The sequence below is a fragment of the Pipistrellus kuhlii genome, unplaced genomic scaffold (assembly GCF_014108245.1).
Source record: "Pipistrellus kuhlii isolate mPipKuh1 unplaced genomic scaffold, mPipKuh1.p scaffold_m20_p_2, whole genome shotgun sequence".
Taxonomy (NCBI): domain Eukaryota; kingdom Metazoa; phylum Chordata; class Mammalia; order Chiroptera; family Vespertilionidae; genus Pipistrellus; species Pipistrellus kuhlii.
Genome location: NW_023425515.1, coordinates 116075962 through 116089989, shown reverse-complemented (window position 1 = coordinate 116089989; position 14028 = coordinate 116075962).

The following is a 14028-nucleotide window of genomic DNA, read 5'->3' as shown; positions in this document are numbered from 1 at the left end:
ATTAAACCTGGGACCCTACAGTCCACAGGCCAACACACTGAGCCAAACCAGCTAGGTCTAGAGACTTGTGGTTTATACAAGACTTGCCTATCTTCAAAAGCCTACATGAAACCCTTGAGACCCATTCACAATCCAACCAATGTCAACAGGCAAGAGCTATTAACTGATACTAGAATTACCAATACTGGTAATAAACACAGCAAATGAGACAGTGTGACTCCTTAGAAGGTCTACTTCAGCTTAAAAATTTGGCTTTAATGAATTAAAAAATGTAGAGCATGCCAGTGATACCAGTTCTCACTTGAGCAAGAATGTGTTAGTTCTTATCACAGCCAGCCATCTTCAGGGCTCTGAATGACCCTAAACTTAATTTGGCATTTGGACAGGACAATAGGTACTTTGCATGACTTGATTAGAAAATAATGCAAGACTGTTTCCTGTTAGATCACTTTGATCCAGGGCTGAGCCAAATTCCCTGTCCGTCACCAATAAAAATAGACCCCAGAGGAATGAAGGAAATAGAACATATTTCTAGAAGTAGGGATCTCAGTACTTTTTATCATGTCTTTATTCATCAAATATGTGTTGGATATTGTAACTGTGTTCTCAAATGTTGATGTGCATAAGAATTACCGAGTGTGGGAGAGGGGGGGAGAGAAAGGGGGCAAGGGCAGGGTTCTACTTCCCAAGGAAACTCATTCAGCAATTCAAGGGTGGGGCCTCAGGATCTATATTTAACCAGCCTCTTAGGTTATTCTGAAGCAAGGCCTCTGCAGAACACTTTGTAAAAGGTTTTATTTGGTCCCCAAAGTGAATAATCAGCAGTTCCCTGTCATCAGGAGCTTGAGGTCCAGGGGAGAAAGACAAACTGTTGTGATGATATGATCAATGTAGTAATGAAAGTCCTAATGGCAAGGAGGAAAGGGTGCTCTGTCTAGGGGAGTGCCAACTTGAGGACATTACCCAAAAGAGAAGAAGAAAGGGTCTTCTAGGCATGGAAATGGCCTTTACAAGACCATAATTATGAGAAGACATTAAAGATCAGGGAACAGTGAGCAGTTCAGGATGCTGGGAAGGTGAAGGGCACTCTAAAGATGGACAAGCCAAGCAGGAGAGTCTAAGAAAATAGCATGGATCTCAATTCACCACTAAGTCATTTCAACTTTATTTTGTAGGCAATAGGGAGTTGGTGGAAATTTAATTTTTTTAAAATATATTTTTATTGACTTCAGAGAAGGGAGAGGGAGAGAGAAAAGCAAATATTAATGATGAGACAGAATCATTGATTGGCTGCCTTTTGCTCTCCCCACAATGGGAATCAAGCCCACAACCCAGGCATGTGCCCTGACTAGGAATCAAACCCATGACCTCCTGGTTCATAGGTCGATGTTCAATCACTGAGCCACACCAGCTGGGCAAGTTGGTGGAAATATTCAAGCTTACAGTGACATGAAGAGATTTGAATTTGTCCATGAGAATATATAATATTGTGCGGATAATTACTCAACTATTATAATATCTCATAAGGACCTGCCCTGTGCCCAATAGTGTGTTAAGTATTGGAGATTAGAAGAGAGATGTCACAGTTAGGAACTGTGACAGTCCAAACAATGAAAGCTGAAACTAAGGTCATGGCAGAGGGCATATACAGAGGGAACGGAGTGGGTCAAGAAGATGTGAGATTTAGTTAAACACACACACACACACACACACACACAAAAAAAAAAAAAAAAATCACTACCAAACAAACAAAAAACATATTTGCTGACATTAAATTTAAGAAGCAAGGGAAAGAAGGTTTCCAATGTTTGGGAGCAGAGAGACTGCTATGGACTGACTGACCCCACCCCTATTCGTATACTGAAGCCCAATCCACAATAAAATAGTAATAGGAGATGGGCTTTGGGGAGGTAATGAGATTGTGAGAATGGAACTTTCATGAATGGGATTAGTGTCCTAAATAACAAAAGAGGTTCCTCCCTCCCCAACTGAAAGACACAGCAAGACAGTGGCCATCTGAAAACCATGAAGAGGGTTCTCACTAGAAGGTTAGCACCCTGTTCTCAGACTTCCAGCCTCCAGATCTGTGAAAAATAAATGTTTGTTGCTTAAGCCACCCAGATCATGGTGTTTTGTTAAAGGAGCCAGAACTAAGCTAGAAACTAAGTGTTTGTAATGATGTTAATGAAGATTTCCTAGACAAAGGCTTATCCCAGACTTCAATGGAAGTGGGTGATCCCAACCAGAGAGAGCACTAGTGTGAAAATGTGTGAGGTCCAATGGTGAAACATGGGCAGCAGTAAGTGGAGGAGGTGTAGTGAATCATAAAGGAGGTAAACCAAAGCTGAGTGGGGTCCACCAAAGAAAAGACAGGGTCTGAGAGGAAAGAAGTCATCAGTAATTTTCAATTAACAGAAGTAGAGACTTTGTAAGGTCTATTGGTTTCACCATCTACGCTGCCATGGTGATACTAACAGGGACAACTTCAGTGGAAAGCGGGGGTGGGAACCAGATGTCAGAATGGAAGACATGCAGTAAAGAAGGAGGGAATGGATGGTGTGGAAGTGGAGTCATAGGCTGTAGACTACTCTCTCAGGAAAGCTGATCATGAGAGGAAGAAGAGAAAGAGAGGCAAAGTAAGAAGGTAGATAGGCCAAGAGACTGGGTTCTAGGGTTTCCATGAACATGTGTACAAAATCTCTTGCTTATGTAATAGGAAAAGTTGTAATGAAAAGTGAGCAGGTATAAGTTATATTTCATTTTTATACTTCTATTGTCTTAGAGTAAATAATAATATAAAAACTAAAGGTAAAAAAGCAAATAGAGCTGAGGTTTTAAGTACTAGGAATCAGTAAAAACAAAACAAAAGATTTCTGATCTTTAAAGTGGTAATCTCTTGATGGGGTTGTGAAACAGCTTCTCTGAGAATCAGAAGGAAAATGTTCAAGGAAGAGGAAAGATAAAGACATAGCCATTGCAGAGAGGAGAGTGGCTATAAAGATCCCAGCAGTTGGCAGACCCCACCTGGAACAGGTGTCCTTGTCTGAAACATCATCATACTTAGAGAGAAGCATGATTTGACTTGATTTTTTGGTTAAGTGATTGTGTAAACAAAAGGGAAAATCCATAAAATTGTCTTATCAAATAATAATGACCTTCGGTATTTGATTGGGAGTCTACTCAGAAGCAAATCATTTGGATGTAAAGCCACATTTGTGTTTATTTAGAAAAGTCAGACTGAAGAGTCTAATCGCTTCAACCATCAAACGCAGCCATGTAGTTTTATATTCTCATAAATAAGGTGCTGTTTTCAAATTGCTACTGCATGTGAAACCAGAACAGCAGTTTATATAGTTCCCTCAGAAAGCGAGTGCACTCTACCGGTTTCAGTCTCATGTTCTGTATTTGTGCACGAGCATACTCAAGGGCGAAATTATATATGCACACATTTGCAAATTGGCAGCAGTTACACACATTTAGATAAATGCCTGGAAAGCATCTTGGAAGAACACATCCCAAACTGATAGCAAGGGTTAACTGCAAAAGTGAGTTGTTTACAATATAAATTTATAACATAGATTTCATAAATTAATTTTTAAAATTATTTTTTAAAAATAACCAACAACAAGATTTTCTCAGTCAGTTTTTGGAAGGTCAAATATGGTTATCATCCAGTAGAGAAACAAGTAAACAGAATATAACAGAGGGAGAAATCAGTGATTGGTGCTTGCCAGATGCCTAAATGCAATGAATGATTTCAATAAACCAGAATCTTTTAAATTTTCCATGAGTTCTCTCTTAAAAAATAATTCAGTCTTTCTTTCTTTCACTCTTCTAGGTGCTCATGTTTCTTTGAACACCTGTTCTGTGAGCTACAGGGATAGTTTTATCTTTGCAAAGGTCATTTACCTCCTAATGATAAACATGGAAAAAAATGATAACTCTTACTATTATTGTTAATCAAGTGGTGATGCTTGAAGCTATCATTCAAAGGGTTGAAGAATGAGCAGAGAGTAAGGAATAGGATGGATGGAAGAATGAAGTTCTCAGAGACCATGAGAGATGCTAAAAGGGCTCACATCAGTAGCTCTATCCCTTGGCATGGCACGAGGTGAGTGCTGGGCTTAGAGATTTTGGACAATGAGAACATTTGGAAGAGAAGACTTGAAAGTCAGTGGGAGATGATCAGGGAGATTCCTGAAGGGCCTCAGTTGAAGCTACTTGGAGAGAATTTGCAAGGAAAGATATTGGTCTTTGTCAACTTTTCCCATTGAGTTTGTGTAGCACTGGAGCATGCGGGAAAACAGATTAAGTTTTCTCCTAGGGCTGCAAATGGTTGAATACCCATAAGAACAAGAAAACAGAAATAAAGATTAACACATTGCTAAAATACTGTAGCTGGTCATGGGTTTTGGCAATGCAAGAGCACTAGACTACAGGCCTTGACTGAATGGAAAAGGCAGAAGACAAAACTATCTTGTTATGAGAGAGAGCAAAAAGGGGGGTTGTAAGTGGCTAGAGAGCAAAAGAGAAGGGTGGACAGTTTATTTCACCATGCCTACTAGACCATAATTTCTTTAGGGAAGGAGCTGATTCTCATTTTTTAAAAAATTATTATAGCACTTATTCAATAAATGCTTTTAGTATTATGAGTAAACCAATTTATGGGAATAGTTATCTCACAAGATCATTTCCCCACTAAGCTATGAGTTTCCTGAAGGCAGGCCCTGTGTCTTGTGGACTGATATATCAAAACTGCACAGGAAAGCTCAGGGAAGTTTTCAGATACACAGTAGCTATTGAATAAACAAATACATTGGATCTTTTTGAGCTCTGATTTCTTTAACTAAAAATGAAAACCATAAAACTGACTTCCATTCCCAAGCAGGGATGAGGCATATGTTATTATACTAGGCAACTTTGCTCTTAAAACTTTCCAAACCAACTCTTGAGCATATTCATTTAAATTCCTTAGTGGGCAGCTGATTTCCTATAGCTAATACTGTCTTCAATCATGGATGGAAATGAGTCAAGCAAGTGGAATAACACACACACACACACACACACACACACACAAAACGTGGCCATATATTTTTAAATTTTTTTCTCTCCTCATTTCTCCCTCCCCTATCCCTCAACCTCTACTCTATACAACAGTCACTTCCTGGACCAAACATTTATGACAAATTCAAAACAGTTGCCTGGGGTTTGGCTACTGCTTAACAGGTAGTTATAAACTGTTCTGTGGTGATAACCAATATTCCAGCTAACTGAGATGGCATGAGGAAGCTGATTAAAGTAGCCAAGAGATTGTTTAAAGATGAAAATGTAAACATGGCCTTTATTGGATAGAGTAATTATAAATTACAGCTTTGTGGGGTTTTTTTTTTTGTGGTTTTTTTTTTTGTCAGAATCATCTGTGGTTTATCAAAATTTTGACACATGGCATAACCTGCCATTAATAAAAAAAAAAGCAAACAAACTGAAAAGAAAGAAAGAAAGAAAGAAAGAAAGAAAGAAAGAAAGAAAGAAAGAAAGAAAGAAAGGAAGAAAGGAAGGAAGAAAGGAAGAGAGAAAACAATCTAAAACTAAGTAGGAAAACAGACATGGAAAACTTCCATCTTTCCAAGTGGGAAAAAATATTTAACTTGTTTTTCTGGTCTGTTTTGGGACAAAGCTTCTCATTTGCTTTGACAAAAGTATTCTCTCTCTCTCCATTGTGAAGAACCCCACAGTGGAAGAAGGCACAGGCAGCTCAAAGTGAGGTAAGAAGCCATGAAGATGTAGGTGAAAGAACAGAGCTAACTAACTAAGTTGCTAAACTCAAGTAATTTATTTAAATGAAGCCCAAGCTAGGCTTTTTTTTTTTATACATCTAGAGTATCATTGATTTATGGAGATTATTCGATGGCATTAATCTTCTCGTTATCCTATCTGATAAAATAATAAAATGCAAACTGACCATCACTCCAACACACAAGATGGACACAAGATGGCCACCACAAGATGGCCAGCAGAGGAGGGTAGTTGGGAGGGACCAGGCCTGCAAGGGAGGGCAGTTGGGGGGGACCAGGCCTGAAGGGGAGGGTATTTGGGGGGCAACCAGGGCTGCAGGAGAGGGGAGTTGGGGAGGACCAGGCCTGAAGGGGAGGGCAGTTGGAGGGGGACCAGGCATGCAGGAGAGGGCAGTTAGGGGCAACTAGGCCTGCAGGAGAGGGTAGTTGGGGGAGAACAGGCCTGCAGGGGAGGGCAGTTGAGGGCAACCAGGCTGGCAGGGTAGGCCAGTTAGGCATTGATCAAGCTAGCAGAGGAGTGGTTATGGGGTGATCAGGCTGGCAAGCAGAAGCAGTTAGGGGCAATCAGGAAGGCAGGCAGGTGAGCAGTTGGGAGCTAGCAGTCCTGGATTGTGAGAGGGATGTCCCAGATTGGAGAAGGTGCAGTCTGGGCTGAGGGATGGACACACACACACACACACACACACACACACACACACACACTGTGCATGAATTTTATGCACTGGGCCTCAAGTACTATATAACCGTAAATTATTTTTTCTAAAATTGACACATTTAAATTTATACTGCTTAACATCTAATGAAAAACCTAATACTTTAACTGACTACTGTAATAGGAAATTAGTCCAGGGACATTTTGGAAAAATATGTACTGTCTATATTACTTCTCTACCTCTATTAAAGTATTACAAATACTCTGCACTATAAAATAAAAAATTGCGAAAAAGATATTTTACCCCAAATCTGCAACAGTTCTTGATGCATACATAACATGTACTCTAGAATGTTTTTTTAAGAAAAGAGAAATAAATATTAAAAAGAGAGTAATTTGATATTTTCACCATGAATATTGCTAATTACATTTAGAATGCAATATATGGATGATGATTAATATAAATGTTCTTGCTATTAATGTATTTATAAATCCCAATTGCACAAAGCATTGTACTGAGTATTTGTTTATTTGTTTAAATGTGATCTCTGTTTATGGCAGAGTATTCCTTAGCATGATGTAGGCTAACTCAACATTTTAAAATAAATGGCATGCATCTGAATTTCAGAGAAATTTTACTGCAAATCAAAACAAAACAACAAACTAGAATTCTCAAGAGTGCAGCATGCAACATGAGAGGAATACAAAGATGAGGGAAGCACCAAGCACAATCCTTTCCTTGCCTCGGTGTTGGAACAGGAAGGAGCAGGAGCATCAGATACCACTGGGCATCTTGGGAGCATCTATTGTTCATGCCCTCTTCCTCTTTTCTTAAACCTGTATGCCCCCAAGTCATTTTCTGTGTACCAGCAAGGTGTGGGAAGTAGGGGAGAGAAGGAAAAAGCAAAGGACTGAACTTACAATAACACCACTTGCTACTAATAAAAATAGCAAAAACCTAAATACTGCTTATTTATTTATTTGTTCCAGGTACTCTTTTAGTGCTTTACATATACTAAATTACCTAATTCTCACAACAACCCTATGATTATTCCCATTTTGCAGATGAAAAAGTTAAGACACAGAAATGCAAAAGTGTTTAAAGGGTAGAGGTAATTCAAACCTGGGAGCTTGGCTTCAGAGCATATCAACTTGTCTGCTACTCAAAAGTACAGCCACAAGAACACAAAGGGCTTGGGTCTAAGTAATTTTCCAATTCCCTTCCACAAACTCATCACATGTAAGTAGGAGAGTCTCCATTTGCCTACTGGCAGGGTGCCTAGCACTGGGTATAGGCTCAATTCATACTTGTAAAATGGAAGGATGTTTTGTGTCAATTTACAGTGGAACTCTGGAACATATGGAGTCCATAAAACCACAAAAATCCCAATTTGGTTGGTCTTAAAATAGACTAATTTTTGCCTCAATGCAGCCTAGAAAGAGCTTATGCCAATTAGAAAGTACATTCCACAGAGTTGCAGTGCATTAATAATTAAAAGTTAACCTGTTTTTCTCAAGATAGCAAACAGTATAGATTCAAACTAGATTTCTTATCTGTGCCTAAACTACAAATCATCCACAGTGTATCAGTTCTGACAGAGGGGAAAAAAAAAAAAAAGAAAAAAAAAAAAAAAGCTCAGAGAGGAAACGAACTGAGACAACATCACTTCACAGCACCGGAAGGAAAAACACACACACGCTTACGCCACTCATACTCTACGTGTGTGGTTGCTCAGTAGGGAAATGCTTGCAGCTGCCTTTAGAAGCAAGGCTGGTGGCTGCAACAAGAGAAGCCTTATCATGATTCAGGACTGAGCTGCCACCTCCTGCCTGCTGCCCAGAGAAAGGCCAGGGAGACCAGATGAGCCACCAATGGTGCTGCCCTGGGTGAGTTCTCAAACCATTGCTGTGACTTGAGGGGAGAAGTGGGGCGACTCACTCAGTCTCTGACTTCCTGAGTTGGTGTCAGACTTCTGGTGGTGTTTCCCATTGCTAACACCCCTTAAATGGAGGTGGGAGGGACTCAACATGCCCCAGAGGAGAAACAGTGATTCCAGGCCTCCTGCAAGTTGACCTGGAGGCACTGGCTTTCATGCAACTTAAAGCCTCTGTGATTCTATTTTAAAAAATCATCCTGGGCAGGTACTTCCTGGTGTGTAAAGTAGATGGCTCCTCCCTCTTCCTACCGTCCTCAGAGAGCTTACCTGTGATAATCTTGAACTTTTGCTTTTCCTAAATTATCAGTACTGCAGTGTGGGCTGTCACTTCCACTTAGTGATGGATTAGAGTCATTATGTTGCCATCCATATTCACCTTCTCTGGGAAAGACTCCTAGGGGAAGCAAGAAATGGCGATTGAGAATTGAACTCAGTGTGTGTCCCAGCTCTGCAGAGAACTGGTCATCAGCATCCTCTCTAAGGGGCTGGGGACAAATTGCACTTGTTCGATCTATCCATACTGGGCCACATCAAGAGCTCCATTCACACTTTTCTCTGTATTTATTAATTCATTTAACTCATTCATCCACAAAGGATTCAAGGCCACTTTTTATCTTGTTGAAATTATTTAAAAATAAAGAACATACACAACTTCAAAGGGGGAAGCTATTCTATAAGGATTGTAGAATAGTTCCCCCATCTGAGGTTTCACTTCTGTGGTTTTAGTTACCTGTCTGTCAACTGTGGTCCAATAATATTAAATAGAAAATTCCAGAAATAAACAATCTCTAAGCTTGCAATTATGCATCGTTCTGAGTAGCACAATGACATCTTGCACTGTCCTGCTCAGTCCTGTACAGGATGTTAATCATCTTTTGGTCCAGCATCACTACATGGATATACTCCCCACCCACTATTCACAGTAACCGGCTCAGTTATCAGATCAACTGTCTTGGCACTATGATGCTTGTGTTCAAGAAAACCTTATTTTATTTCTTAATGGCCCCAAGTGCAAAAGTGGTGATGCTGGCCATTCAGATATGCCAAAGCGGAGCTGTAAAATTTGACCTTTACGTGAAAAGACAAGTTCAGTAAAATAAGATATTTTAGAGAGACAACACTCATGTAACTTTTATTACAGTATATTATTATAATTTTTATTCTATTTTATTACTGGTTATTATTGCTAATCTTTTATTGTGCCTAATTTATGCATGAAACTTTATCATAGGCATGTATGTGCAGTAAAGAACATCCTAATATATATAAAGAGCTAGGTGGCGTCACGACTGAATGGTCAACTGGTCACCGTGAAGTGCATGGAGCACCTCACAGTCCTCCCTCTTCCCCAGCACCCAAGCCGCTCACCATGAGGGGAGACTGGCAGCAGGGCGAGACTGGGGACTGTTGAGCAGGGGTGGCCATGAGCTTAGCAGAGCAGTGAGTTTTGGGAAGCAGTCGATGGCGGGGGGGGGGGGGGGGGGGGTGTCTTGCGGAGCAGTGGAGAGGCCTCGAGCATCGCGGAGGGTCCCGGGGCAGGGAGTTCATGTAGCATCGCAGGACGGCAGAGGCTATGTGACGGATGCCAGGCTAGGCCTAGGAACCCTTATTGCACACGATTTCATGCATGCTGGGCCTCTAGTAGTTTACTTAAAGTTTGGTGCTACCCCAGGTTTCTGACGGTTTGGAAGGGTATCCTCTGTGGGTAAGGGGTGACTGCTGCATGTTGAAGGCTGTGTGGAGGCAGGTAGACTTCTCCCTGTGCTGGTGATGAGAGGTGGGAGTGGGTGCTCCATGCTTTTCCCTCCCACAGGAGAGGCCCTCCTTTCCCCTAGAGGCTGGTTTCCCACCCAGAAGTGTGTGTGAGGAGCAATGTCCATGCCAGACCCTGGAACCAGCCACGCGGTTTTCTTCCTTGGTTCTGTTTCCTTCCCCATTTGGTTATTTTTAAGGACATTCCTGTTGTAAGGATAAGGCAGGTGGAGCAGTGGAAAGGGAAGGACATGAAATCAGTTTTGAGTTAGAATTCCAAAATTTTCCGTTAATTGATTTAACAGCCATCTAGTGAGTATCCACTATGATGGCACTTTTAAGTCAAAACTTATATAAGTTGAAGCAAAACTGACATTGCCCAATCTCCTCTCTAAAGTACAGTCCAGAGGTTAATTAGTAAGTACACAATGTGCCTGACCAGTGTGGCTCAGTAGTTGAGCATCCACCTATGAACTAGGAGGTCACGGTTTGTTTCCTGGTCCGGGCACATGCCCGGATTGTGGGCTTGATCCCCAGTGTGGGGCATGCAGGAAGCAGTTAATCAATGATTCTCTCTCATCCTTGATTTTCTATCTCTATCTCCCTCTCCCTTCCTCTCTGAAATCAATAAAAATATGTATATTTTTTAAAAGTACGTAAATGTGATGAGGACCAGAACATACTGTGGGGGACTTGATCTCACCTGGAGTTGGGGAGGTCTCCATAAGGAGGATGAATATGAGAACTAGAAATACTGTGAGTTCATAAGGCTAATGCTCCAGACAGAGGGAACAGTTTACCATGCCCTCAAATGGGAGACCACAGGATTGTCCAGCACAAATAAGGCCAGTGGGCAGAGGAAGAGGGGAGTAGCTCAATATGAGCCTAAAGGGACAGCATTAAAAATGTTGCTTGTTCTGAAAGACAAACACACTAAAGATGCTGTGCTCTCACCTGCATTTTTAAGGGATCTCTCCTGATATGGAATGGAGAATGAATGAGAAGGGCCTTGTCTGTGGTCAGGCAAACCAGTTATATCAATAAATTCAGCCACACAAGGACATCTATAGGAATACTGACAAGGTAAGAGTATACAATATATACAATATATACAATATATATTCTGTATATTGAGACAGAATATACAACTGGAAATTAGTCAGCTTAGAAAGGAAAACCAACAGGACTTGTTGGTGGACAGCAAGGATACCCAGCCCCAGATGAAAATTGAAGTCATGAGTCCAGGTGATACATACAGTCAGGCATCGATTAATGAGGGGATATGTTCTGAGAAATGTGTCATTAGGCAATTTCGTCATTGTACAAACACTTAGGTGCCATGATAAACAAAACAACATGAAGTTAAATCAAGCACAGGAAAAAAAAATGATACAATTAAGAGACACTGCAAATAACAGATGAATAAGGCTACTGCCAGTGTATCACAGTATACTAGTTTACAGCAAACTTTTTTAATAAGTAGGAAGAGCACACTAAAATAATGATAAAAAGTGAAGTATAGGAAGTACTAAGCTAAAAACATTACCATTAATTCTCCTTATCTAGGATTATGTACTGTACATAATTGTAGATGCTATACTTTTATATGACTGGCAGTGCAGTAGATTTTTCACACCAGTATTGCCACAAACATGTGTGTAATGCATTTTGCTTGGATGTCATCATGGCTACAACATCACTAGGAAATAGAAAATTTGCAGTTCCATTATGATCTCATGGGACCACTGTTCTACATGCAGCCTGTCCCTGACTGAAACACTGTCATGTAGTACATGACTATACTTAAGAGCATCAAATGAGGAAAGAGAAGGATAGCTTAGAATTGAACATCGAGAAATCCTAACATTTAAAGAGAGGTACAGGAGAATGAGCGCTTCAAGAAGACTAGGATGGTTTCTTGAAAAGTTAAACACAAAATTACCCCGTGACCCAGCAATTCCACTCCTAGTTATGATTCCAAGAGAAGTGAAAATAGGGACTTAAATAAGTACATGCACATGCATTTTCATTGAATCACTATTCACAACAGCAAAAAAATAGGGATGACTTAAATGTCCATCAACAAGTGAATGTGGTGTAACAGAAAAGGATGAAGTGCTGATACATGCTACAGCATTGATAAGTCTCAAAAACATTGTGCTAAGTGGAAGAATCCAGGCACAAAAAGTATATGATTCCATTTATATCAAATATCCAGAATAGATAAATCAATAGAGGAAGAATGCAGCTTGATGGTTACCAGGGCTGGTGGCAGTAAAAAGCAACTGCTTAATGGGTATGGAATTTTCTTTTTGGTGATAAAAATGTTTTGAAACTAGATGGAGGTGGTGATTACATTCAGCATTCTGAATATATTGAATATTATACAACTGTCTCTTTAAAATGGCTAATGTATGTTATGTGAATTTCATTTCAATATTAAAAAAAAAAAAGAAGAAGAAGACTCGGAAGGTATAACCAGAGGTGAAGGAGAATACAGGATGTATGACTTCGGTCAGTGTTATAATTCCTGGTGCCTCTTCCTCTATATGAACATAAGGGAAGTAGCTATGCTGAGGGCTGTGGTAAAGATTACATGTGATAATATGTCCAAGTTGCTGGCAGAGAAGGGTGCAATAGAAGCAGGCACAGTCCCACCTACAATCCTTCAGGCCTCAGGACTGGGCTGACTCCTAGCAGCCTGAATCAGGACCTGAGATCTTTCTCCAAGCCAGACAACATCACTGCAATTGCCCAAAGGCAAATGAAAATGCCCAGAAACCAACTCTCTAATAAGCTTTAACAGTGGCTCCCACTGTGGGCACATGATTTGATTTTTAAAGGGGGAGGGAAGCTTGAGAATGAGTATAAACAATGAATTTTTTGCATTTCTTATGGTTCTAGGGGCCTCATATATAATAGAGTATAAAAATATATATTGTGACATAGTTATACATTTTAGTTCTCCGTGATATGTTTTGAAACTTTATTTACTGTTTTTTATACCATTTTACATTATTATTTATTTTTAACAATTTCTTAATGATTTCTTCCTTGGTATTTCAACTGTTCTTCTGTTCTTTTATTTTTCTTTCATGGATGTCATCTTCTTTGGAAGCTTATTTAGACCAAGTTAATGGTCTAAATAAGGCTCCTCCACATGAATAGGAGTTCACTTTTTGAAAAGTAAGAATTATATGTCACAGGGGGAGGGCATCAGGATTTTACAGATGCTTAGGTGGGGCATGGCCAAAAAAAAAAGTTTGATACCACTGAGCTATAAGGACCCCAGTTCCCTCATGCGTAAGTGTAATAACTCTTAAGATACATGTCTTACCTTTTCCCAAAATTTCCACATTTCCCACTGTAGTTGCTGTGCCCTTCACGGCTTTCCTTTTTCCCCTTTTCACTTCCCCAACGCCAACTCCCCACCAAGGTGTCCTGGGATCACTTCTTAAACTACATGCACTTGAATCCTGTGTGAGCTCGGCTTCTGGGGGAACTCAAAACCACCTGCAGCACATGCTGTGCATACTCAAGTTGGTTCATCCTCTGTTCTGCAATGACCAATTCTTTGACCTTAGTGTCTGCATTTTGATATTCCTCATAGCCATCTCAAGGCCCTATGAGGGAAGGTCCTCCTCCTCCCCTCTCAGATCCCTTGGGAGGAAGGACCCAGGTTAACTATTACAGGGAGAGCTCCTTTAGACTCAACATGTCTTGCATAAAGCTGCATCCATGAAGTCACATCCTACTATTCCCCTCCAGTTTCCTTCTGCTTATCTGTCCCCCTTCATCTCATTTCATCAGAATTTCCAAAGTCTGGATACCCTCTAATAATTTTTTTACATGGTATGCAATACACAGATGTGTTATTAAATCACATTGAATC